This window comes from Lissotriton vulgaris, chromosome 8 (genome assembly GCF_964263255.1).
Source record: "Lissotriton vulgaris chromosome 8, aLisVul1.2, whole genome shotgun sequence".
Taxonomy (NCBI): domain Eukaryota; kingdom Metazoa; phylum Chordata; class Amphibia; order Caudata; family Salamandridae; genus Lissotriton; species Lissotriton vulgaris.
Genome location: NC_141696.1, coordinates 1473322314 through 1473347860, shown reverse-complemented (window position 1 = coordinate 1473347860; position 25547 = coordinate 1473322314).

Below are 25547 nucleotides of genomic sequence, written 5' to 3'. Positions count from 1 at the left end.
CCACGTATGGCATCTAGTTTGGCTGCCATGCGTTCAAACCCCACCCGCACCTGTTCAGCCACCTTCTCCTGGCACCCCAACACAAGGCGTTGGAAGGCCATATGTTCTTCGTGGGGGTTCAGTGAGGCAGCCATGGTTGAGGGTGCTGCCTGCTCTGTGGTCTGTACTTGGGGTGGGGTCTCCTCATAGCTGCAGGGCTGCCCTGCTCCTGGAGGTGGGGTACGGAGGCTTTCCACAAGCTGTTGTACGGCGTTGAGGCGAAGGTGTGGTGGTCCTCTTTGTCATCAGAGAAGAGTGGTTCGGGCTGCTCTGCAGGAGGTGTTGGATTTCCCTCCGCAATGTAAAGGGGAGATGCATTTTAACATTGTGTTCACATGTTATGTTATGTTATGTTATGTTATCCTGATTTATTGAGCGCACAGATGCCCCAGCAAACATGTTTGTTGACGCATTGTGCATGTTTACCTTCAGACTGCATGACAGTGTAGTTTGTGACTGTTTGGGAACAGCTATCTGTGTGATGCGGGACAGTGGACATTTCGACAACATCATGGATGTGTGTTTTTATTTATACATTGGCAACTCACATTTCCCTACAGTGCCAAATGTGATTTGCCAGTTTCTACACACAAGCAGCACCAGTTGTGTCCTCTGTTCTGTTGTGGACAAGTTGCTGTTTGTACCACTTTGTTGTCAATGTTGATGTGCTCTGCATGCAATGTCTGTATGCTGCATTTTGGGGGAGTCGCCCCTGCAACTCTGAATTTGGTGCCCCTTCTCCCTTTCATGCTGTGTGCCTTTGACTTCTGTGCTTATACAGTGCTGAGATGTTGCATACTTGGGTACATTGGTCTCATGGTGGGAGTTGGGGGTCTACTTAATTGTGTATGTGTGCCATTGTGCCCATCTCCCCCCGTACCCCCAGTTCTTGGTCGTTACTCACCCTGGTGCTGTTGTATCTGGTCATGTTGAGCAGTGTCCGGTCCCTCAACTTCTGCCACCGTCTCTCCACTGATGACTGTGGACACCATTTCCTCCCTCTAGTCCAGCTCCTCCTGTGACGCTGGACTCCCACCTCCAGTCTGCATTGCTCCCTTCTGGTTGTTGGCGAGTTTCTGCTTGGTTTTGCGCTTCACATCATTCCAGCTCCTCTTGACCTCTTCCAATGTCCTCTTCAGCACTCCGATTGCATTCACCTTGTCCACGATGGATTGCCATATTCCATTTTTTATTGCCAATGATAAAGTGGAGGTGACAAACAGTAGTTGATGGTGTTCTACCACTTCTGTTATTAGGATCCTGTTTTCCTGCTGACTGAACCGCTTCTTCCTACTCTTCTTGTCCTTGCCCTTCCCTGACCCCGACGTCCTAGGCTGGTCCTCCGGGGGGCTTGTGGGGTTCTTGTTGTCTTGTTGCTCTGGCTCCCTCCATTGTGCTTTGCTGTTGTTTTGCTTTTGTTTGTATGTTTTTTTCAACTTTTATAGTGATTTTCCCACCTGACATGTGTGAGTTGTAGGCCTGGCGATGAGTATTGCAGATTCCTTTATCGTGGTTGGGACCATCGCAACTTTTATCGCATTGGTGTTTACTTTTTTATTGTCATGTAGTGTAGTTCCTATTTTCTCTATAAGCCCTGCGCATTGGAATAACATAAACAGCAGTGTAGACATAGGAGTGCGGTCTTCTAGGTCTCCACTGACTATGTTAGACTTAATTGGGTTTGTGCCAGCTAGCTCAGAGGTCACTGGAAACTTTCTTGACTGAATAGGAAGTGATCAGCTCCCCTGGCTCAGACAAGATGGGATTCAGTTTTCCAACAACCGCATTAACATGACAACTTTGCTCCTCAGAATAAGAGTCAATCTCTAGAGTCGTGTGAAACAATAGACAGCTATTTCACTCAGTCAGTTGTGCAGGATTACTTTCACCAGTTATGCAGAGAAATAGAGAGACGGGCGTTTTCAATAAAAGGTATTATTTATTGAACAGTCTTTCTTCTCATGCAAGAGAAATGAATTGCCACAATTGCAAGACTTGTTATTATAAAAAGTGCGTACAGTAAAAGGATTATTGCGAAATAATACTGTAAAAGCATTGATATGGTTTCTTAGCCATACGATAGTTAAAATGAATAGAATATATACATTCATATATACATTTGGCTAACGTTCTCAGCTGGTGCTTCTAACTACGCCTTCCCCGGTGTACCTGACCTAAGCCTAATACTTGGGAGGGAGTAAGTAAGTAGCAGTTTAAGTTAAGTTGGTTTTGCCAAGGTTTTGCTTCAAGAATTCTCTCTAAGGGTTTAGTCAACACCGTACCTCTGAAATAGAATGTTGGAGGTCTGGTATCTCCTCTCAGGACCCGATATTCCAGTCACCCGCAAGGGTAGGCTGGAAACGCCGGAGCTGGATTTTCTCGGCAGGAGAAAAGACAGCGTCTTTCTCAGTGCGTCAAGGAGGAGGAGGGGCAGCGTCTGTGGGCTTCTCGCATCTGCTGGGCTCTGCAAGGGACAGCTGTTCTGCTCCTGTATTCACCACCACCATCGCATTTGCTTAAGGCAACGTTGGTATTATTTATACCTGAAAGGTGCCTTGTTTGACGTAAGTTTTTGGACATAAGACGTCAATAAAGATGTCTCTAAGAACTGGTCGTTCTTACAGTGCTCGTTAGAGTTCTACTACTAATCAAAACAAAGCAAGCGGGGCTTTCCCAGGTTGCTGGGAGTTTTATCTCGGTGTGTTATCTAGAAATCTTAAGGAAGTGGCTTCTGCTGTGTCATGTACTGTAATGAGCTGCAGAGACGAGTTACTGAAATATGGCTCTGATTGTTTATGCCATTATAGGGATACCTATTGATTATAGCCGTATAGGGGCATGAGGTCACAATATTGATCGGGGTCCTAGATAGAACACAACAGTCATCCCTGTGACCTTATCGCGGACATTTGACGCTTTGTCGTGAGACTATCGAATGGTACCGCCGTGTTGAGAATTCAACGTTAACACAGTGATATTCTTTTCCCGCGATAGACTGCGATGTGAAGAGTTGCATTAAGCTAATTATGCAATAATTATCATGCGTTCTTGAGAATATCCCCCTTTGTTTTGTTGAGGGACGGGAGGGGTTAGGGCTGAACGACTGGTCCATGAGGACGGACGAGGGCATGCTCGCCCTGCAAGCATGAGCTTGACATGTGACACCAAAAGTGGTGGGAGTGATAAGTGTTCATTTCGAAATGCATAATTCTTTTTGGGCGTTCTTTTCAATGGCCAAGGGTGTGTCTGGAGCAGTGCCAGTAAAGACAATCATTTGCAGTGCAGTAGGTCTTGCATTAGGGAAACGTTGACCTTTTGGCATTGCAAATAATAATGCAACACCAATAGCTCAAACCTTCAGTAATGCGAGACCTAATGCAGGGTTGGATTAGATTGATTGATAAAAAATTTATAATGCGCAAAACAATAACCCGCAGGTATCAAGGCGCCTAACAATAACATCTAAAAAATGGAAACATCATCCTTACACATAGGCTTGCAGGAAGAGGCGAGTTTTAAGGGCACTTCGGAATTTCTGTAGGGAGGGTAGGGACCTGAGATCCAGAGGGAGATCATTCCACCATTTAGGGGCCAGGGTGGAGAAAGCCCTGCCACCCCACTTGGCTCTTTGTATGCGGGGGACTGTCAGGAGCAGTTTCCTGGAGGAGCGCAAGTCCCTTCCAGGAGTGTAATGGGAGATGATGGAACCAACTCCTGTGTCGCTGTTCTTTGCAATGGCTCTATAGGTCATGCATAGGATTTTAAACCGTACTCGGTGCTCTACCAGTAGCCAATGCAGCGCTTTCCTGGCCAACGTGGCCGAGGAGCGTCTGGGAACATCCAGAACAAATCTGGCTGCAGCATTCTGGACTACCTGCAAGCCCTGCAGCAGGCTCCTGTTTAGCCCCGCATACAGCGCATTACAGTAGTCCAGTCGTGAGCCGATAAGTGCGACATCTATTTGCTTTCTGGATTGCTGAGAGAGATATTTCCTGATTCTTCGCAGGGTGTGGATTAAGCCCCAACAGGTGGAGATGGTTCTACTAACCTGTCTGCCCATATCCAGGGCAGGGTCTATCATCACCCCAAGATTCTTAGCAGATGTCGTGGGGGAAGGGCACACTCCTAGCGAGTCAGGCCACCAGCTGGCTGACCAGATGTTCTTTTTCCCTCCAAACACCATTACCTCAGTCTTCTCCCCATTCAGTTTGAGTGAGTTCTGGATCATCCACTGACCAACCGCCTCCATGCAAGATCTAAAGTTGGAGGCAGTTGGTACATCTGAATGGGAAAGAGAGACGAGGATTTGGGTGTCATCTGCATAAGAAACTACCTCCATCCCGAAAGTTCTAATTAGTCTGGCTAGTGGGGTCACGTAGATGTTAAATAGGGTCGGACTAAGAGCCGGCCCTTGCGGGACCCCACAAAGCACCGGTCGGGATGGAGATAGGAACTCCCCCAGCTTGACTCTTTGTTCCCTTCCGTCAAGGAAAGAGGTCAGTAGATCTAGAGCTGCGTCCTTCACCCCCACTTCCCTCAGACGAGATGTGAGTACTGAGGGGGAGAGGGTATCAAAGGCCGCAGTTAGATCTAACAGGACCAGGAGGGTGGTCTGGCCCCCATCCACTTTCGTGCGGATCTTATCAAGCACAATAGTGAGGGCCGACTCAGTGCTGTGTTCCCTCCTGAATCCGTGCTGGGAAAAGTCCAGACAGCCCGAGTCTTCCACAAAGGCAGCGAGATGCTTGTTTAGATGTGCCTCAAGCATCTTCGCAGGGGCTGGGAGCAGTGAGATCGGACGGAAGTTTTTTAGGACCTCCGGATCAAGGGAGGTCTTCTTTAGCAGGGGTTTCACTACTGCACTCTTCCACTCCGAGGGGAAGACACTGTCTCTCATAGCTAGATTCATGATTTCTAGCAGAGGCGGTAGGAAGGTTTCCCTACACTGCTTAATGATTTTCAGTGGGCAGATATCTAGGGGGGAGCCAGATTTGGTCTTATTAAGCAAGATCTCCAGATCTTGTAAAACCAGCGGGGGAAAGGAGTCCAGGGTGCTCAATAGGGAGATATCTGTGGTGGTCATGTTCATCTCAACCCGAGCAGGGGGCCCACTGATATATGCTCTTTGTTCCTCAAGAGCCAGGTAGATATCCTGTATTTTGGTGTGAAAGAAGGAAGCAATTTTATTACATAGATCTTGCGAGGGTACAACAGAGTCAGGTGTTTGTAGGTTGACTAAGGAGTCAACGATTCTGAAAAGCTCCTTCGGCGAGGAGAGCGAGGTTGTCATGGCCACAAAGTGATCTTGTTTGGCCTGCACAATCTCAGCCTTGTATTTCCTGACCAGGAGTTTGTGAGCTTCCTTGTTCTTGAGGTCCCAGCCTGAGTGCCAGAGCGTCTCCATCCTCCTCACTTCTTGCCTGAGGAGTCTGAGGGATTCAGAAAACCATGGGGCAGATGGTATTTTTCTGGCTCGGCGGCGGGTCTGTACTGGGGCCAGTTCATTCAGGGCGTCAGTAATAACCTGTTCAAAATGACCAACCGCGGTCTGAACACTGTCCATGCCAGTAGTAGAAAGGCTGACAGCCCATGGCGCAAAGGAGTCATTGCTGATATTTCTAAAATTTCTGGCAGTTTCCACTGAGTGTTTCCCTATTTTACTTCTATCCATCCTATGGCATTCCAAAAGGAAAGGGACCGCAAGGTGATCGGACCAAGACAGATACACCGGATCCTTGATGGTCAAACGATGGTCGTTAGAGAAAACACCATCTAGTGTGTGGCCCGCACGATGGGTAACCCCGCTAACTCCCTGCGTGAGTCCACAGGACGCCAAGGCCTCAGTAAGACATGAAGTATCAGATAAATCATGCCGTTCTAAATGGTAATTAAAATCACCTAGAATGGAAAAAATTTCTCGACCAAAGTAGGGTTCCAAGGACTGGAGGAAGTTGTGCGTGAAGTCGGTCCTCGGGCCAGGAGGTTGATACAGCAGAATTCCATTGAAAAAAGGGCATTGCACTTCCTTTATGGTGAAATAGAAAGCTTGAAAGCTATCCGGAAAGTCGGCTATAGGTACTGTGTGGCATTGCAGGTGGTCTTTATAGAGGATCGCTATACCCCCTCCCACTCGTCCCTGTCTGTCCAGTCTGGCCAGGCAGTACCCTTCCGGGACCGCTTCGATCAGATCAGGACCAGATGAGTCTTTAGCCCACGTTTCAGTGATAAACACTAGGGCAGGCTTTCTGTCTAGGACCATCTCCCTAAACATTATCTTGTTTTTGACAAGGGAGCGGGCATTGATCAAAATGCCTTCTACTCCCACTGTCCTGGGTCTACTGACGGCGGGGAGGTCAGAGGAAAGGTGACGGGGAACAGGACTAACAGGCCTACTCGTGTGGTAACAGCCACATCGTAAAGGAAAAAGAAGTTCGTCAGGTTCATAGGAGTGCGAGCACCACAAACTTCGGGGTTTCAGGCGTAGCATCTCCTGGTGAGAGTATCTACACGAGGAGGCAAAAGCTTCGTCTAAGTCCAGAGTCCAGCCGCCCAGCGCGTCCTCAGCACGGACGGGCGCAGACGGGCTGGACTCTGGCGTGACTCCGGCGTGACTGTGGCGTCCACGATGCGCGTACACGCTGCGCGTCATATCCAGCTAATTAAGTAGGGTTCTATCGAGTCCACGTGTCGGCTCCAGCGAATGGCTGAGGAGTGCTTCTTAGACCCACCCAAGATGGCGCCCCAGGTAAACAAAGCGCGGGGACCGGGCCGCCCAAATGGCGGTGAATGCAGCAGAATTTTAAAGTGCAGGAGATGCGGTCTGGGTCTAAGGACACAGGTAGGGGTGACTATGAAATCTAGGCAAATCTAAACTAATTATTAAAACCGAGGTATAAGTGAATACAATTAAAAAGAACAGAAACGACAAAACGGGGCTTTTTTTAAAATTACAACAGGCTTCTAGCGAGTAGCGCTATGTGCGAGGCGATATCCAAACAGGAGTGAAGCTCCCTCCTACCCGCCTTAAGTACACGCTCTAAGTACAGCCTCTATCCAGTCCACGTGTCGGCTCCAGCGAATGGCTGAGGAGTGCTTCTTAGACCCACCCAAGATGGCGCCCCAGGTAAACAGAGCGCGGGGACCGGGCCGCCCAAATGGCGGTGAATGCAGCAGAATTTTAAAGTGCAGGAGATGCGGTCCGGGTCTAAGGACAATGGTAGGGGTGACTATGAAATCTAGGCAAATCTAAACTAATTATTAAAACCGAGGTATAAGTGAATACAATTAAAAAGAAGAGAAATGACAAAACAGGGCTTTTTTTTAAATTACAACAGGCTTCTAGCGAGTAGCGCTATGTGCGAGGCAATATCCAAACAGCCCCGGACTAGAAATCGGCCCGGGCACGCTAAAAAAATGTAGCCCACATTTGCATATTGGCTTTCCGCAAAACACTGCTTCGGCGAAGTTTTATAAACACCTGAAAACAAGTGGTGCAGACTATGGCACCCGGGATACAATTCCTTTGAGTCCCCAGAAGGGGACAGTGGGCATTCAGACATGTTTGACCCGTCTGACATTTATCATCCTAGGTCAGCCGAGTGGACCCAAGACCAAAAAGTTGCAGACTATGTCGCCAGCGAAGTCCACCATCTTTTGGAGAAGGATGTCAGTAAGCATGGGTGAATTTTGCGAATTCGCGGTTCGCAAATTTGCGTATTCACGAATTCGCAATCGCAAAATCTGCGAACTCTCGCGAATTTGCAGATTTTTTCTTTTTTTTGTGTTTGCAAGGGTTTCTGCCAGTTCGCAAGGGTTTTGTACCAGTTCACAATTGCGAACTCACTTGTCGGCTCGCAACGGTCGCGACTATGTTGTTTCTACGTCTGGTTCATCATCACAGGTTCACAGCACCCTCTGTTTCACCACTGCCACCCTCTGGTTCACCCATGCCACCCTCTGGTACATCACTGCCACCCTCTGGTTCATCACTGTAGATTATGTGGGGGAAAAGCAAGCACACCTGCCCTGCTTCAACTGACATGAATTAATTTGGGGTTGATTAATGTGTCACTGAATTTAAACTTCCAGTCTGGCACCTGCTTCCTTATCTGTAATTTGCTTTCTGTTACAGTGCAATTTTTTTTCACAGGACCTTTGTGGCCTACTTGTAGCTATTCTATGAGCAAGTTCGCGTGTGATCGCGAGGGAAATCTCGGGCGAACTTACGCACGCGGTCGTGAACGGGCGCGGCCATCTTGTTTCTCATTTATTGCTATGGTTCTGGGCATGCTTTCTGTATCCCCTCTGAATCTCTGCCATCCTTTGCTTGCTTGAAGTTTTTTTAAATCTATTTTACTTATTATCTATCCCTCTATTTTTCTAGCTCTATATTTTTGTGTTTTCTGCTACTTTTGGTTAATTTTAAACTACTTTTTTAAACTCTTTTCTTTTCTTCTTCCCTATTCTATTTCTTCTTTATTATTTACCTTCCTTTCCACCCAGACCATGGTAAAGGGAGCCGGGAAGCATCCTGAGAAGGGGAAGGGTCCCGCACCCCGTGCCCGGCTCTCGTGCAGGCGTTTGAGGGGGGAGCAGGTCACAGCCCGGTAGATCCTCAGCGCAGAGGAGGTGGCCGCACTAGTTTTTGATGTTCAGCGCCACCTCCCCAGGACCATCATGGCAGGCGGCAAGATCGCTAGCGGGTACGGAATCCGGGAGTGCCGGAAGCGGTGGGAGAAGGTGTGCCGGGCCATGTACCAACACTCTCGGGTCCGGCGCACCTACAACCAGGCCACCCACCATTGGACGGATCTCCTGGACCGGGAACGCGACTTGATCCACCTGCTCAGCCTTGAGATCCCCGGGCTTGGTGAGTAGTAGTAGCTATTTCTTCACTACTCTGTTTTCTCCTGCTCTTTGTGTTATTATATTGCAAATTTTTGTTTTTTTACTAAGAGCAATAATGCTGCTGATTACATTGTAGGTAAATTATATTTCCAAATCTTCTGCGCATTTCAGGTGCACTGCTCTCCTTCTCAGTAGCGTTGCTACTATGCTTATTTGTTTTCGATTTTGTGTTCATTTCATTGGCCTGAGAAATTATGTAGTTTAAAGAACTGCGTAATGCTAGACACTAAGGGTCAGATTTTCAATTACCGGCGCATCAGTGCAAAGTAGCAGGGATGCGCCAGTAATTGTGCGCCACGCCACCACCACCCATGGTGCGCCGTATTTACAATGTGGCGCACCATGGGCCCAAAACGTCACCAAAGCGTTACGCATCTGTGCCGTAAAGGCGGCGCATTGCTGGAGTTGCGTCGCAACGATGGCGCAGCTGCAGCAATGCTCTGGGGTGCCCTATCTCCCCAATGCTGCGTCAAGCCGTACGTCTGCTTCAAGCAGGTGCAGGGTTTGAGTCACACATCATTGTCCTAAAAGTGACTGATTGAAATCTTGTAGATTTCCCTCAGCCACTTTTAGGATGCGTTCCTGCGCAGGAACACCCTCCCTTGCGCCAGAACACCCCCTGATGGCGCAGGGCTTTACAACGTGATGCATCTCCCATATGTGTCACGTTGTTAATATACGCCGCTTCATGGCGCCTCTTTTGTTCTGCTGCTGCGTCACAAAAGTCACGCAACAATGGAGCAAAAGAGCCGAAAGGGGCTTCTAAATCTGCCCCTACAGACTCAAGTCCAGTCCTTCCTTTGTACACCTGGCAATAAGAAGAAATAGTGGTGGTGGATTGATAGTTTGAGTATTTTAATGACTGGTTAATGTAGTAGGAAACTTTTTAGTGTTGTCGCTGATCTGCAATCACAATGGACTTTGTCTGTCACTTCGCGTGCTGCGGACTGCTGCCTGCCAGTCCTAGGCGAACCTTTTTAGTAGTTTGTTTAGTGAGTTACATAACTTTCCAAGTCGACGGTCCGCAAATCAAGCAATACTAATATCGTAGTAGACCACATGAGATAGGTCAATATATCCAGTGGAATAGTTGTCTATTTGCTATTTCGCCAAAATATTTTGTTATTGTTCTTTTGAAATGTTTGATTTGGTTGACAAATATCATCCATGTTTTCTGGTCTTTCTTTCTTTCATGTTGTACATCAGCTCCCACCAGGGCAAGAGGGCATTGGAGGAGGCTGCTGCTGCTGAACAAGGCCAGGATCGGTCAGGCGAGGGCTCCTTTGCTGGCACCGGTAAGTTTTAATTTTAATATAGAGTATCTATTTTTTCCTAGCGTTCCTCATTCAATTTTTTATAAATCGTCTTTGATCTTCTTGTAGACTGTATCTGAATTCTTATCCTGCCTTGACTATGACTCCCTGTGGTATTACTAGATTATTCTTATTCGTCTGTCTGTGTAGCTAACTAAGATTGCACATTTGGCAAAAGGTGTAAAACGAAATTCCCATTTTAGTCAGCAATAGCTCTATGCACTGAGTGCAGTCCTCTGAGATTGTCCATAATGTCTTTTCAAGTCTTCTAAATGTTTATGCTTTGACAATTACCAACAATAAAAAGGTGAACGACCACCAAGAAAGAATAAGATACTACTTTACTTTTGGTTTGGATAGGAGGACAATTCATACTACTACTGTTGCAGGGACAAATCTGCACAAACAGAACTATGGACACTAAATAGTGCAATGTTTATTCATTATAATAGGCGCAGGTAGACTTTCCACATAACTAAGTGATATCAGACTTTGAAGAACCCCCAATCTCTTTACTGACTAGATAGTGTGGCAGAGTCATTTAGCTCCAGAATTCATTGATGATTGATCCCCAATGATGATTATCCAACGCAGGACAAGAGTACGGAGTCAGAGTCAAGAAGTGTCAGAGGCACGGACTAATGCTTGCAAATTGCAAAACCTTTTGCTCATTCACTCATGACCAAAAACCACAGAGTCTATTTAAGTTTTAAAGCTTTATTAAAAGTAAAAATATTTATTAAAATCAAGCTTGTCATAAAACATAAACGGTTGATTAAAAATGGAAAAGTGCTTATAGTTATTTATTTCACACATTTATTGTGGGCGAGCCGAGCCCTCACTTGGTTTGAACTTTCATTTTTCTTTTTGGTGCTGAATCATTGGTCCCTTCGTCCTAGTTATGATGATTTGTTCTTAGAAGTGAAGCTTCTGTCTGTTATGAGAAAAATGGTGCATGTTAAAAAGCAAGCATTCATCAGTTGTGCCAAAAAGTGCAGCAAGACAACACCCATCCCTGGAAAAAGGGACATTTTTACTTTAGAGTAGACGGTCACAAATTATTAGATTTGTTTCTGTATTCACATTTCTTCATTCCTAGACAAAATATTAGTGAGTGGTGTATGTCTATGACATCTAACATTCTTAAATGTACTTTTTAGGTGGAACATCAGGTGCTGGGCCCAGCGCGGAGGTGGAGGAGGAAAGCTCTGGGGAGGAGGCGGTGCAAGTGCCGGATGAAACTGCTGTGCGGGTTTCCACGGTAGTGGCAGGCAGTGGTAAGCTCTTATATTCCTTACTTATTGAGATTGCAGACTGCATAGTGTGCTCCCCGTGAGAAAACGTAAGGTTTATCCAGATGAGAGACATGAAGAAGAATGATTGACATATAGTTTGAATGGATGGATGCCTGGATCATGGTACTATATGACTCTTAGATAGCATATGTGTATCTAGAGAGAGTAGACGGTCAATGGATGAACTAAGTGTTACTTTGAAGAGCATGTAACACCACACCAGCATGTCCGTCCCAGTGTAGGAAAGGCAAGGAAAAGAAGTTGTAATTTTGTCCGAATACTACCATGAATAGTAGCAGTAGTTTGTATTGCAAGCACAGCATATATCCGGCTATTACGATGGCCACTCACTACCTCTGTTAATAAGTTTAGTAGTACTCGGTCATTCATGTGTGGATGTATCACTGTTCACTCAATAAAAAGCAAAGCACCTAAAGTCATCCCATATGTAAGCAAATACATACCATGTGCAGTGATAGATAATCAGATTATTTATCTTCTTCATTTTCCTTTTCTAGTATTCATTGGCACTGTAGGGTGAAAGTTAAATTAATTAAGCAGTAGCTCTTGTAACAGAGTATTCTCAGTGCCACCTATAATAGAAAAGTAAGAGCATCACCACCTGCATGTACTGGACTGGTACAGTAACGCAAGTCTGTCTCACTCATCAATGTTGGTGACCAGAAGACACCCTGTCCACTGCCTGCCTGGCGGATGCTGAATTGCGGCTCGCTAATGTGAAGCCTGATTTCATCCTTTTTTTCCCATTGCACAGACTGAAAGCCGGCCTGTAATTATTGATGGAAAAACAGGAAGTGATATTAGAACACCACTGACAAATAAATATAAGGTATGTACGCTGTGTAGTGCAAAAAGTCACACTTTGAGTTTCCTAATAGACAGTACAATATTTTTGAAAGTGTGTACTCTGTCTGAGTCTCCTTTTGAAGGATAAATAAGTATGGCCGAATTATTTTAGCGGATCTTTCCCCTCAAGCTAGGTGTACTGTAACCTGTGTTTTAGAACAAAATTAGACCTTCCCAGCAGTGCTCCCAGACCCTTACTAAACCCAGTCGCAAAAATGTAGAAGACCCCCAATCAGATCTCAAAAAACGAGGCCTAGTAGAAAAATCGTGACAAAACGTACTTTGAAAGTAAAGTAGGCCCAAATCCCCCCTTACCCACCGTGGATTGTATTCAAACCACTTTCAAGCAAGCAAAAGTATCCATACTCAGCATCGCTCCAAGACTCGCAAACCCCCCACAAACAGCCCCCCGCCCAAACACATGCAATTCAATACTGCTAACCCTAACGAGCCCTAAGTTAAGAATAGTGGCAAATGCTTTCTTTAACTAGACCAAATCCCCCCTTTCCCACCATGGATTTTCTTCAAATCACTTGCAACCAAAATTACACATTCCCACGAGTGCTCTAAGACCCCAGAACCCAGTTGCAAAAATCTAGAACACCCCCAAACACATGGAATACTGTTGCTAGTGCTAAACCTAACAAACCCTAAGTTACAAAAAGTGCCAAAAGGCTTTTCAGCATGGATTTTCTCCAAATCACTTTTATCCGGTATTAGACCTTCCCTGCAAATGCCCCAAGACCCGCTAACCCACCCGCAAAAAAGCACAACACCCCCAAACAGGCAAAAAGCAAAAATGGAAAATCTCATACTTACAACATTTTTCGGCCTTCTTTCAATTCTGTCCAAACGCCCTGTGCAGCTAGGCCTTAACTCCCCTTTTCCACCATGGATTTCCTGAAAAACAAATGCAATCAAAATTAGACTGTGCCAGCAGTGCTCCCAGACCCCAAAACCCACCCACAAACACCCGGAACCCCCCCAAACAGCACCTCAAAGACAAGCAAGTCAGCACAAACGCAAAAGAAAAATTCTCCTCCAATTTTGTCCAAACCACTTTTAAACGGTATTAGACCTTCCCAGCAATGGCCCCAGAGCCGTCAACCCAGGCAGAAACTAGTAGAAGACCCCCAAACAGCCAAAAAGCAAATGTACAAAAATGGGGACTTCGTAATTTTCTGGCCAATTTCCAAAATCACTCCGCCGGTGCTCTGCAGCTAGGCACTAACTCTCCTTTGCCACCATGGATTTTCTTCAAACCACTTGCAATCAAAAGTATCCATACCCAGCAGTGCTCCCAGACCCCTACACCCACCCACAAACACCAGGAAGCCCCCCAAACAGGCCCCCGAAAACATGATAGAGAGCAAAAAGGCAAAAACTTTTTCACGTCTGATTTTCGCCAAACCACTTTTATCTGGTATTAGACCTTCCCAGCAATGGCCCCAGAGCCGTCAACCCAGGCGGAAACTAGTAGAAGACCCCCAAACAGCCAAAAAGCAAAACTTCAAAAATGGCACTTAGAAATTTTCAGGCAAATTTCCAGAATCACTCCGCGCGCGCTCTGCAGCTAGGCCCTAACTCTCCTTTGCCACCATGGATTTTCTTCAAACCTCTTGCAATCAAAAGTATTCATACCCAGCAGTGCTCCCAGACCCCGAAACCCACCCACAAACACCAGGAAGCCCCCCAAACAGGCCCCCGAAAACGCTAAAGTGAGCGAAATGTCAGAAAATGCAAAAACTTTTTCCTCATGGATTTTGTCCAAACCACTTTTATCCGGTCTTAGACCTTCCCAGCAATGGCCCCAGAGTCGTCAACCCAGGCAGAAACTAGTAGAAGACCCCCAAACAGCCAAAAAGCAAAAGTACAAAAATGGGGACTTCGTAATTTTCACGCCAATTTCCAAAATCACTCCGCGCGCGCTCTGCAGCTAGGCCCTAACTCCCCTTTGCCACCATGGATTTTCTTCAAACCACTTGCAATCAAAAGTATCCATACCCAGCAGTGCTCCCAGGCCCCTACACCCACCCACAAACACCAGGAAGCCCCCCAAACAGGCCCCCGAAAACATGATAGAGAGCAAAAAGGCAAAAACTTTTTCAAGTCTGATTTTCGCCAAACTACTTTTATCCGGTATTAGACCTTCCCAGCAATGGCCCCAGAGCCGTCAACCCAGGCAGAAACTAGCAGAAGACCCCCAAACAGCCAAAAAGCAAAACTTCAAAAATGGGCACTTAGAAATTTTCAGGCAAATTTCCAGAATCACTCCGCGCGCGCTCTGCAGCTAGGCCCTAACTCCCCTTTGCCACCATGGATTTTCTTCAAACCTCTTGCAATCAAAAGTATCCATACCCAGCAGTGCTCCCAGACCCCGAAACCCACCCACAAACACCAGGAAGCCCCCCAAACAGGCCCCCGAAAACGCTAAAGTGAGCGAAATGTCAGAAAATGCAAAAACTTTTTCCTCATGGATTTTGTCCAAACCACTTTTATCCGGTATTAGACCTTCCCAGCAATGGCCCCAGAGTCGTCAAACCAGGCAATAACTAGTAGAAGACCCCCAAACAGCCAAAAAGCAAAAGTACAAAAATGGGGACTTCGTAATTTTCACGCCAATTTCCAAAATCACTCCGCGCGCGCTCTGCAGCTAGGCCCTAACTCCCCTTTGCCACCATGGAGTTTCTTCAAACCACTTGCAATCAAAAGTATCCATACCCAGCAGTGCTTCCAGACCCCTACACCCACCCACAAACACCAGGAAGCCCCCCAAACAGGCCCCCGAAAACATGATAGTGAGCAAAAAGGCAAAAACTTTTTCAAGTCTGATTTTCGGCAAACCACTTTTATCTGGTATTAGACCTTCCCAGCAATGGCCCCAGAGCCGTCAACCCAGGCGGAAACTAGTAGAAGACCCCCAAACAGCCCAAAAGCAAAACTTCAAAAATGGGCACTTAGAAATTTTCAGGCAAATTTCCAGAATCACTCCGCGCGCGCTCTGCAGCTTGGCCCTAACTCCCCTTTGCCACCATGGATTTTCTTTAAACCACTTGCAATCAAAAGTATTCATTCCCAGCAGTGCTCCCAGACCCCGAAACCCACCCACAAACACCAGGAAGCCCCCCAAAAAGGCCCCCGAAAACATGATAGTGAGCAAAAAGGCAAAAACTTTTTCAAGTCTGATTTTCGCCAAACCACTTTTGTCCGGTATTAATCAATCAATCAATCAGACCACTTGTATAGCGCGCTACTCACCCGGAAGGGTCTCAAGGCGCTTGGGGGAGGGGGGCCACTACTGCTCGAACAGCCAGGTCTTGAGTTGTCTCTTGAAGGCGAGGTGGCCCTGGGTCAGCCGAAGGTGGACGGGGAGGGAGTTCCATGTCTTTGCCGCCAGGTAGGAGAATGATCTGCCTCCGGCGGTGGCTCTTCGGATTTGTGGTACGGCGGCGAGGGCGAGGCTAGCGGATCGTAGCTGGCGGGTGGGCGTGTGGAAGGTCAGTCGGTCGTTGAGGTACTTGGGGCCCAGGTCGTGGAGAGACTTGTGTGCGTGGGTGAGGAGTCTGAACGTGATCCTCTTGTTGACGGGGAGCCAGTGCAGGTTCCTCAGGTGGCTGGAGATGTGGCTGCATCGAGGGATGTCCAGGATGAGTCAGGCGGAGGAGTTCTGGATTTGTTGCAGTCTTTTCTGTAGCTTGGCTGTGGTTCCGGCGTAGAGGGTGTTTCTGTAGTCCAGCCGGCTGGTGACGAGGGCCTGGGTGACCGTCTTCCTTGTTGCGATCGGGATCCATCGGAAGATCTTGCGGAGCATGCTGAGGGTGTGAAAGCATGAAAAGGAGACGCGTTGACTTGTCTGGTCATCGAGAGGGAGGAGTCCAGGATGAAGCCCAGGTTGCATGCGTGGTCTGTCGGCTTGGGGGCAATGCCCAGGGCTGGGGGACACCAGGAGTCATTCCAGGCGGAGGGTGATGGTCCAAGGATGAGGACTTCCGTCTTGTCTGAGTTCAGTTTCAAGCGGCTGTTCTTCATCCACTCGGCGACGTCTTTCATCCCTTCGTGGAGGCTGGTTCTGGCGGTGTCGGGGTCTCTGGTGAGGGAGAGGATCAGCTGGGTGTCGTCGGCGTAGGAGATGATGTTGAGGTTGTGTTGGTGTGCGATGGCTGTGAGAGGTCTCATGTAGACGTTAAAGAGGGTGGGGCTGAGTGATGATCCTTGCGGGATGCCGCAGATGACTTCGGTGGCTTCAGAACAAAACGGGGGAGGCGGACTCTCTGTGTTCTTCCAGCGAGGAACGAGATGATCCACTTCAATGCCTTCTCTTGGATGCCGGTGTTGCTGAGGCGTTGGACTAGGGTGCGGTGGCAGACAGTGTCGAACGCGGCGGAGAGGTCCAGGAGGATGAGTGCCGCTGTTTCCCCGTTGTCAAGAAGGGCTCGGATGTCGTCAGTGGCTGCGATGAGGGCCGTCTCGGTGCTGTGGTTGGCGCTGAAACCGGACTGCTAGGGGTCGAGGGATCCATTCGTCTCGAGGAAGGCGGCAAGCTGTATGTTGGCGATCTTCTCGATGATTTTGGCAGGAAAAGGGAGGAGCGAGATGGGGCGGAAGTTTTTGAGGTCGGTGGGGTCCGCTGTTGGTTTCTTTAGTAGGGCGCAGGGCGCTGAGCTCGGCATGCTTCCATCTCTCCGGGAAGGTGGCGGTGTCGAAGGAGGTGTTGATGACGTCTCGGAGTTGGGGTGCGATGGTGGAGTCGGCCTTGTTGTAGACGTGGTGGGGAACCTTCCCAGCAATGCCCCAAGACCCGCCAACCCACCCGCAAAAAAGCACAACACCCCCAAACAGGCAAAAAGCAAAAATGGAAAATCTCCAAACGCGCTGTGCAGCTAGGTCATAACTCCACTTTTCCACCATGGATGTCCTAGAAAACAAATGCAATCAACATTAGACTGTGCCAGCAGTGTTCCCAGACCCCAAAACCCACCCCCAAACACAAGGAACCCACCCAAAAAGGCCCCCAAAAGCATGATATTGAGCAAAAAGGCAAAAACTTTTTCCACTCTGATTTTCTCCAAACCACTTTTATCCGGTATTAGACCTTCTCAGCAATGGCCCCAGAGCCATCAACTCACCCGCAAAGAAGTAGAACACCCCCACAAGTGCAGAGTCTTTCTTCATTGGGCGTACTCCAGCCATCTGCTTTGAGGGAAATAGGAGTCTGGAGGAGGAGGATAGAGGAGCATGTTCTTGTGAACTTGTGAACCTGAGGACTGCGGCACCTTCAAATCAATAAGCAAATAAGTGAAGACAGTTCTGCTGATGGGCTTGTTTTTGTGATTAGGTGATTAAAGTTTTTATTCATATCGACTTTGCAAAACAAAGAAAGACATACACACAGGAATAAAAGTGAATAAGGATGAAAAAGAAAGTTATTGATTCATTGGCTCATTTTCAGGGCTCGTTGTCAGGGAAGAAGAGTTCGTCCTCATACTCTGCGGATTTAGGTGGGAGTAGGTCACCTAACAGAGAAGTAATTCCCTTATCTAAGTTGGTGTCCTCCTCGTCTTCTTCCTGCGTGTACTATGTAATCTGGTGGTATGAGGTGCTGATTCATCTTGATCATTGTTAACCTCTCCACATTTTTGGGTGAGAGGCGGGTCCTTTTGCAAGTTACAATGCCACCACCAGCACTGAAAACACGTTCAGAAGACAAACTTGCGAGTGGGCAAGACAAGTAGTTTATAGCCAGGTTGGAAATCTCTGGCTACAATTCTTTTTTCCCATGCCAATACGCCAATGGGTCATCATGAATATAGACCTCTGTTGAGTAATTCAGAAAGTCCTGCACCATCGACTCAAGGTTCTCCACGGTTCCTCCACTTTCCTCATTTTTGCTGGGACCTTTTGAGAAGCAAACCCAAGCTGAGTTAGCCAATCCTCTTCTTCACACAATGTTACTGTTGTGTCTGGTGCAGATGATCCGGTTGCTGGTGTCTTTAACGGCTGAGAGGGAAAATCACTCACTTCTGCCACAGCCACAGGTGCAGAAGTGGATTATTTTGACTCCGGATGGCCTGCTGATGCTGATGTACTGCCTTTTCCTTCAATTTCCTGCCGTTCTCTTTCAAACCTCATGGCTGACAGAGCTAGCCAACGTTTGTACTTTAAAATCTTCTGCGTCACCAAAAGGAAAGAATGCTCTGCCTGCCAGTGCCTTTTTGTAGCGTGGATCCAGAATAGTAGCACAAATGTAATGCTGTTCTGTGTGGATCTTTTGAAGACTTTCATCGCAAAGTAGGCGCTGTAATAATTTCTCCACCAAATCAAAAGCTTCTTGCTTTTCTTCATCTTTTTGAAACGTAGAAGACACCGCCTTCAGTTGGTGCTCTCGCATGCGCAACAATGGGATAGCTTTTCCCAAATTACAGTCCTCCCTGCTGACTGCACGCGTGAAGACCTCAAAAGGACGAAGCATGTCTGTCAGGCTTTTAACTAGCTTCCATTGCTCCGCAAGTATCCTCAGGTCCTTAAAAGCTGTACCATGTGTAAAGAAATACTGATCGACTACCGTACACTGCTCATACAGACGCTCAAGCATGTAGAAGGTTGAGTTCCAACGTGTTGCCACCTCCTGGATGAGTGCTTTCACTGGCAATCGACGTTCATGTAGCAGGCCCCTCAGATACTTCCGGGCCTTAAAAGAATATCTGAAATGTGTGCACATTCTTCGGCAGGTGGTCAGTAACTCGCACACTGAACTTTCTTCACTCAAGAATTTTTTAACAACCAGGTTTATACAGTGCGCCAGACACGCACTCTGAAATAGTTACCCATATCCATGGCCTTAACTAAATTTGCGCCATTATTCGTGGAAAGATAACCAATATTGAGTTTTTTTGGGAACAGCCATTGAAAGACCTTTGTGTTAAACTCCTGCAAAATGTTTTCTCCTGTATGACTTGTCTCCATGCCAAACATGGCTAGTGTTTCATGTTTCCGAGCAGCTTTAAAAACGTTGTCCGGGTCAACACCTGCCCTTAGCTTTGCTGTAACTCCTGAAAAAGAGACCCAGTGTGCAGTGATGTACATGTAATCAGTGCCTGCACCACTGGTCCACATGTCTGTTGTCAGATGTATAGTGTGAACAGTACTCTTCTGCAAAGCTGCCCCAATCACCTCCAGCACATCTGCATGTAGTGCTGGAACTGCAACTCTGGCAAAATAGAACCGGCTAGGAACCTTCCATTTAGGGCAGAGCGTTGCCACTAATTCAAGAAAACCAACCCCTTCCACAAAAGAAAAAGGGAGAAGGTTCAGAGCTAGCATCTTAGCCAGCTTAGTGTTATACAGACGCGTCATTGGGTGTTTGCGTTCAAATGGCGCATCTGAAAACAACATGCTTCTAATGGTGGGCTGGAACATGATTTTACGGGATGATGATGACTTCTTCGACCCAGTTACACTCGGTGATGATAAACTTTTTCACATTGATGTCTCACTCTCTCCCACACTCTTAGTGTGGCTCACAGGGGGTGTGCTGCTGATAGGGGTACTGGATGTAAGTGAAGTGTTTTACGCTTCTTCCTCCTCGTCATCATCAGATGAAACATCAACGGATAGAGTTTGTTGACTTCCAATTCGGGCTTCCTTGATCTCCTTTAGGTGCGCATGCCATTGGACAGTGTGCTGTCTCTCAAGATGACCTCTCTGGCCTCCGGTACCATAGTTGGTACAAAGCTTACCACGACTAACTGCAAGCTTACAAATGCTACAAATGGCTATGTTTTCCCTTGTTGTGCAAACACTAAAGAAGTCCCAAACTGCAGACTTCAAATGTCTGTGGGGGGCACAGGAGGCGATACTGGTCACGCTGCTAATGCCAGATGAAGTGGAGGATGTGTGTTGCCGAACTTTACTACGTTGTGCACTTGCACCACCACTAATTGAGGAAATGGAGGTCGAGGTGGATGGAGGTCCCTTCTTGCGAGAAAAAAATATGGAAGCGGTAGGTGGTGGTGTACTAGTTAACTCCAATGATGTTGGTCCCATTGCCTCCTCGTCGACAACATCACGCTCAGCAGCTTTTCGGGCTAGGGTAAAAATGTCTGTTTGCTTCATGCCTGCTGAGGCTGGAGTGGCGTGTATGATGACTGCCTCATCATCGTGAGAGTCTTCATCAGCAGGAGTAGTATACGTCACTTCTTCAGCGTCATCATCACACCCCATAACCATGAGACTTTCGGGGACCTTCCTTTTATGCTTAGCTACCTTTGTCAGATCATGGTGTGCCTCACTCTCAGACGGCAGTGGTGATTCCCAAGTTGGATCCATATCATCAGAAGGAAGGGGGCTTGAAGAAGATGTAGACACCATCCTTGATCTTTTCCTTGCTAGGGATGTGGAAGACAATGAATGATCAGGAGGAGTGGCTTCCTCAAATGATACCTCGGCTTGAATGTTGATTTCCTGATGTGCCCCTACTTCGGGAGGAACAACTATTGTGGGCACTTGTGCCCCTCCATGAACCTCTGCTTGTGCATCTCCTTGTGCTGCCTCTCCTTCCACATGTACTTGGGCTTGTACTTGCACATGTGGTTGTTGTTGCGGCTGTGGTTGTTGAACACTCGTCAGATGAGTTACAACAACCTGTGTTGATTGAGGGACATTGCTGCTACTTTCTTGCGATGAGCCAACATCACTGGTCGATGGTGATTGAACAACTAGACTAACTGCCTCTGCAGCACTCAAGGGCTTGGACTTAAGTTGGCTTGGTGGTGGTGGCACTGAGCCCAATGGAGCGGGGGTGCTGCTCCCAGCTTGGTCCCCAGCAGATCCCGCTGCTGCTGCAGGCGTACATTTTTTTTTCCCCAAAAATGTGGCGGGCGGCACACTAGTCTCCTTGGTAACTTGCTTCTTCTGCTCCTTACTGGCAACTTTCTTGCTAGAGGAGCTACGGGGAACTTTTTTTGGGGCCATCTTCTTCAGATGTCAGAACAGCAGGCCGCAGATGCACGAGTTGCAGAGTTGTCTTGTCTGTGGCCACACGTGACGTCGCGTGACGTTATGCTGCATACACCGCTGCAGGACTTCTTCCTGGCACTTGTGGTTCTCTTGTGCACCTAAAATCAATGGAAGACAGAGGAACATCAGTTATATACCCCAAAAAGTCGAAAAACACATAAAAATCACCAAAAATCCCATGCCATCCATGCCCTCCATGATGTTTACATTCAAGACACCCCACAGAAAGACTATGCCCATGAACCACTCACTACCCCTGGGCATAAAGGATAAAAGCTAGGCAAAATGGGTGCAGGCCTGAGAACACTGCCTGCCTTCAAAATGGCCCCTTGCCCCCCAGCACATGGCCAGGGCCTGCCTGTACCAGCACTTAAAATGGCCCCCACCCACATGGCCAGTCCCCAACAGCAGCCAGACAAATCGAAAAACCAACATAAATCACCACAATCCCATGCCATCCATGCCCTCCATGATGTTTACATTAAAGAGACCCCACAGAAAGACTCAGTCCATGCACCACTCACTACCCCTGGGCAATAGGCCCCAACAGCATCCAAAAAAAGTCGAAAAACACACAAAAATCAGCACAAACCCATGCCATCCATGCCCTCCATGATGTTTAAATTCAAGACACCCCACAGAAAGACTAGGCCCATGCACCACTCACTACCCCTGGGCATAAAGGATGAAAGCTAGGCAAAATGGGTGCAGGCCTGAGAACACTGCATGCCTTCAAAATGGCCCCTTGCCCCTAGCACATGGCCAGGCCCTGCCTGTACCAGCACTCAAAATGGCCCCCACCCACATGGCCAGTCCCCATCAACACCCCATAAAATCGAAAAACACACAAAAATCACCACAATCCCATGCCATCCATGCCCTCCATGATGTTTACATTCAAGACACCCCACAGAAAGACTATGCCCATGAACCACTCACTACCCCTGGGCATAAAGGATAAAATCTAGGCAAAATGGGTGCAGGCCTGAGAACACTGCCTGCCTTCAAAATGGCCCCTTGCCCCCCAGCACATGGCCAGGGCCTGCCTGTACCAGCACTTAAAATGGCCCCCACCCACATGGCCAGTCCCCATCAACACCCCATAAAATCGAAAAACACACAAAAATCAGCACAATCCCATGCCATTCATGCCCTCCATGATGTTTACATTAAAGAGACCCCACAGAAAGACTCAGTCCATGCACCACTCACTACCCCTGGGCAATAGGCCCCAACAGCATCCAAAAAAAGTCGAAAAACACACAAAAACCAGCTCAAACCCATGCCATCCATGCCCTCCATGATGTTTAAATTCAAGACGCCCCACAGAAAGACTAGGCCCATGCACCACTCACTACCCCTGGGCATAAAGGATGAAAGCTAGGCAAAATGGCTGCAGGCCTGAGAACACTGCCTGCCTTCAAAATGGCCCCTTGCCCCCCAGCACATGACCAGGGCCTGCCTGTACCAGCACTCAAAATGGCCCCCACCCACATGGCCAGTCCCCAACAGAAACCAAAAAAATCGAAAAACACACAAAAAACAGCACAATCCCAAGCCATCCATGCCCTCCATGATGTTTAAATTCAAGACACCCCACAGAAAGACTAGGCCCATGCACCCCTCACTACCCCTGGGCAAAAGGCCTCAACAGCAGCCAAAAAAATCTAAAAACACAGAAAAATCAGCACAATCCCATGCCATCCATGCCCTCCATGATGTTTAAATTCAAGACACCCCACAGAAAGACTAGGCCCATGCACCACTCACTACCCCTGGGCATAAAGGATGAAAGATAGGCAAAATGGGTTCAGGCCTTAGAACACTGCCTGGCTTCTAAATGGCCCCTTGCCCCCCAGCACATGGCCAGGGCCTGCCTGTACCAGCACTTAAAATGGCCCCCACCCACATGGCCAGTCCCAACAACACCCCCAAAAAGTCGAAAAACACATAAAAATTACCACAATCCCATGCCATCTATGCCCTCAATGATGTTTAAATTCAAAACACCCCACATAAAGTCTAGGCCCATGCACCACTGAGTACCCCTGGGCAAAATGTATGAAAGCTAGGCAAAATGGGTGCAGGCCTGAGAACACTGCATGCCTTCAAAATGGCTCCTTTCCACCCAGCACATGGCCAGGGCCTGCCTGTACCAGCACTCAAAATGGCCACCACCCACATGGCCAGTCTCAACAACACCCCCAAAAAGTGGAAAAACACATAAAAATCACCACAATCCCATGCCATCCATACCCTCAATGATGTTTAAATTCAAGACACCCCACAGAAAGTCTAGGCCATTGCACCACTGAGTACCCCTGGGCATAATGGATGAAAGCTAGGCAAAATGGGTGCAGGCCTGAGAACACTGCATGCCTTCAAAATGGCCCCTTGCCCCTAGCACATGGCCAGGCCCTGCCTGTACCAGCACTCAAAATGGCCCCCACCCACATGGCCAGTCCCCATCAACACCCCATAAAATCGAAAAACACACAAAAGTCAGCACAATCCCATGCCATCCATGCCCTCCATGATGTTTACATTAAAGATACCCCACAGAAAGACTCAGTCCATGCACCACACGCTACCCCTGGGCAAAAGGCCCCAACAGCAGCCCAAAAAATCAAAAATCACACAAAAATCAGCACAATCCCATGCCATCTATGCCCTCCATGCTGTTTACGTTAAAGAGACCCCACAGAAAGACTCAGTCCATGCACCACTCACTACCCCTGGGCAAAAGGCCCCAACAACAGCCCAAAAATGGAAAATTCCAAAATTGCAGTTGCAGCAACTGTAATGCCCCAAACAAACTGACTTGTGAAATTTCTAATCCAAAAGTGATCCAAAGAAAGTCAAAAAGGCCTCAAATCCAAATATCCAGCAGCATCCACAAAAAGTAATCCTTCCAGGTCAAGATCCAAATGAAAGTGACCAGCACATGAAGAAAGCACTGGGAGGAGCCTGCTGGACAGGAAAAGGAAGTTGGAGACTGAGGGGCACTTGCTTCCTCCCACCCCTCCCCCCCCAAAAATGGACTCCTTGCAAAAAAAGTGCAGGCAAATGTCAACCTGAGGAGTTATTCTGATAAAAAGTGGAGGGTATCCATCTGATCAGGGATAATCTCCTTACAGCGGTCGGGAGGGTCAGGCTGGAGATTAAGGATGCCTACCTTTCAGTTCTCGTTTACCCACCACACCGGAGATTCTGCCAATTCACATGGACGGGACACATTTATGAGTTTTGGGCTCTCCCATTCAGCCCCTCATCTGACCCTTGGTGCTTCACCTAGTTACTGCGGCCAGTGGCAGCAACCCTCTGCACAAAAGTCGTACAAATGATTATTTACCTGGGCAACATCATACTCATTGACCAGTTTCCGATGCAACTCAGACGCAATCTGAACATGACTATTGCAGCACTTCAGGAGCCAGGCTTCGTCATTAACAAGCGGAAGTCCGAACTGATACCCACACAACAGATGACCTTCTTGGGGTTTCTCTTTAAATTGACTTTGGCTTCGCTGAGCCTACCATCCACAAAGGTATCCATAATCCAGAAGAAACTCTGAAAAGTCCTAAAATGGGACAGGACCTCCCTGCGGCAATGGGCCCAGATTGTAGGACTTCTCTTATCATCCATTGTAGCCAATCAATATCCCGGCCCCCTGCAATACTGAGCTCTACAGAGACTGAAGACGATACACCTATGAAGAGAATTAACTTATTTGAAACTAATATTCCTGACACAAGAAGCCAGAACAGAACTCCAGTGGTGAGTCAGCCACTGGATGCTTGGAACAGGAGAGCAACCTTTAGGACGACACCAGACATAGTAATGAAGTCAGACGCCAGCCGGCTTGGGAGCCAGATGTGGAGATGTGTCAAAGGGGGGATAATGGTCAGAGGAGGAGCTGCAGATACACATCAACTGCTTGGAACTCCTTGGTTCCTCCTTTGTGGTCAAATCCCTTACCAGAGACAGAGTCCTGTTGTATTCTGTTATGGATGGACAACATCTCAGCGATCCAGTACATCAATCGGCTGGGGGGGGGGCACCCCCACAAAGACACTATCAAAGTTGACAAAGGATTTCTGGAACTACTGCC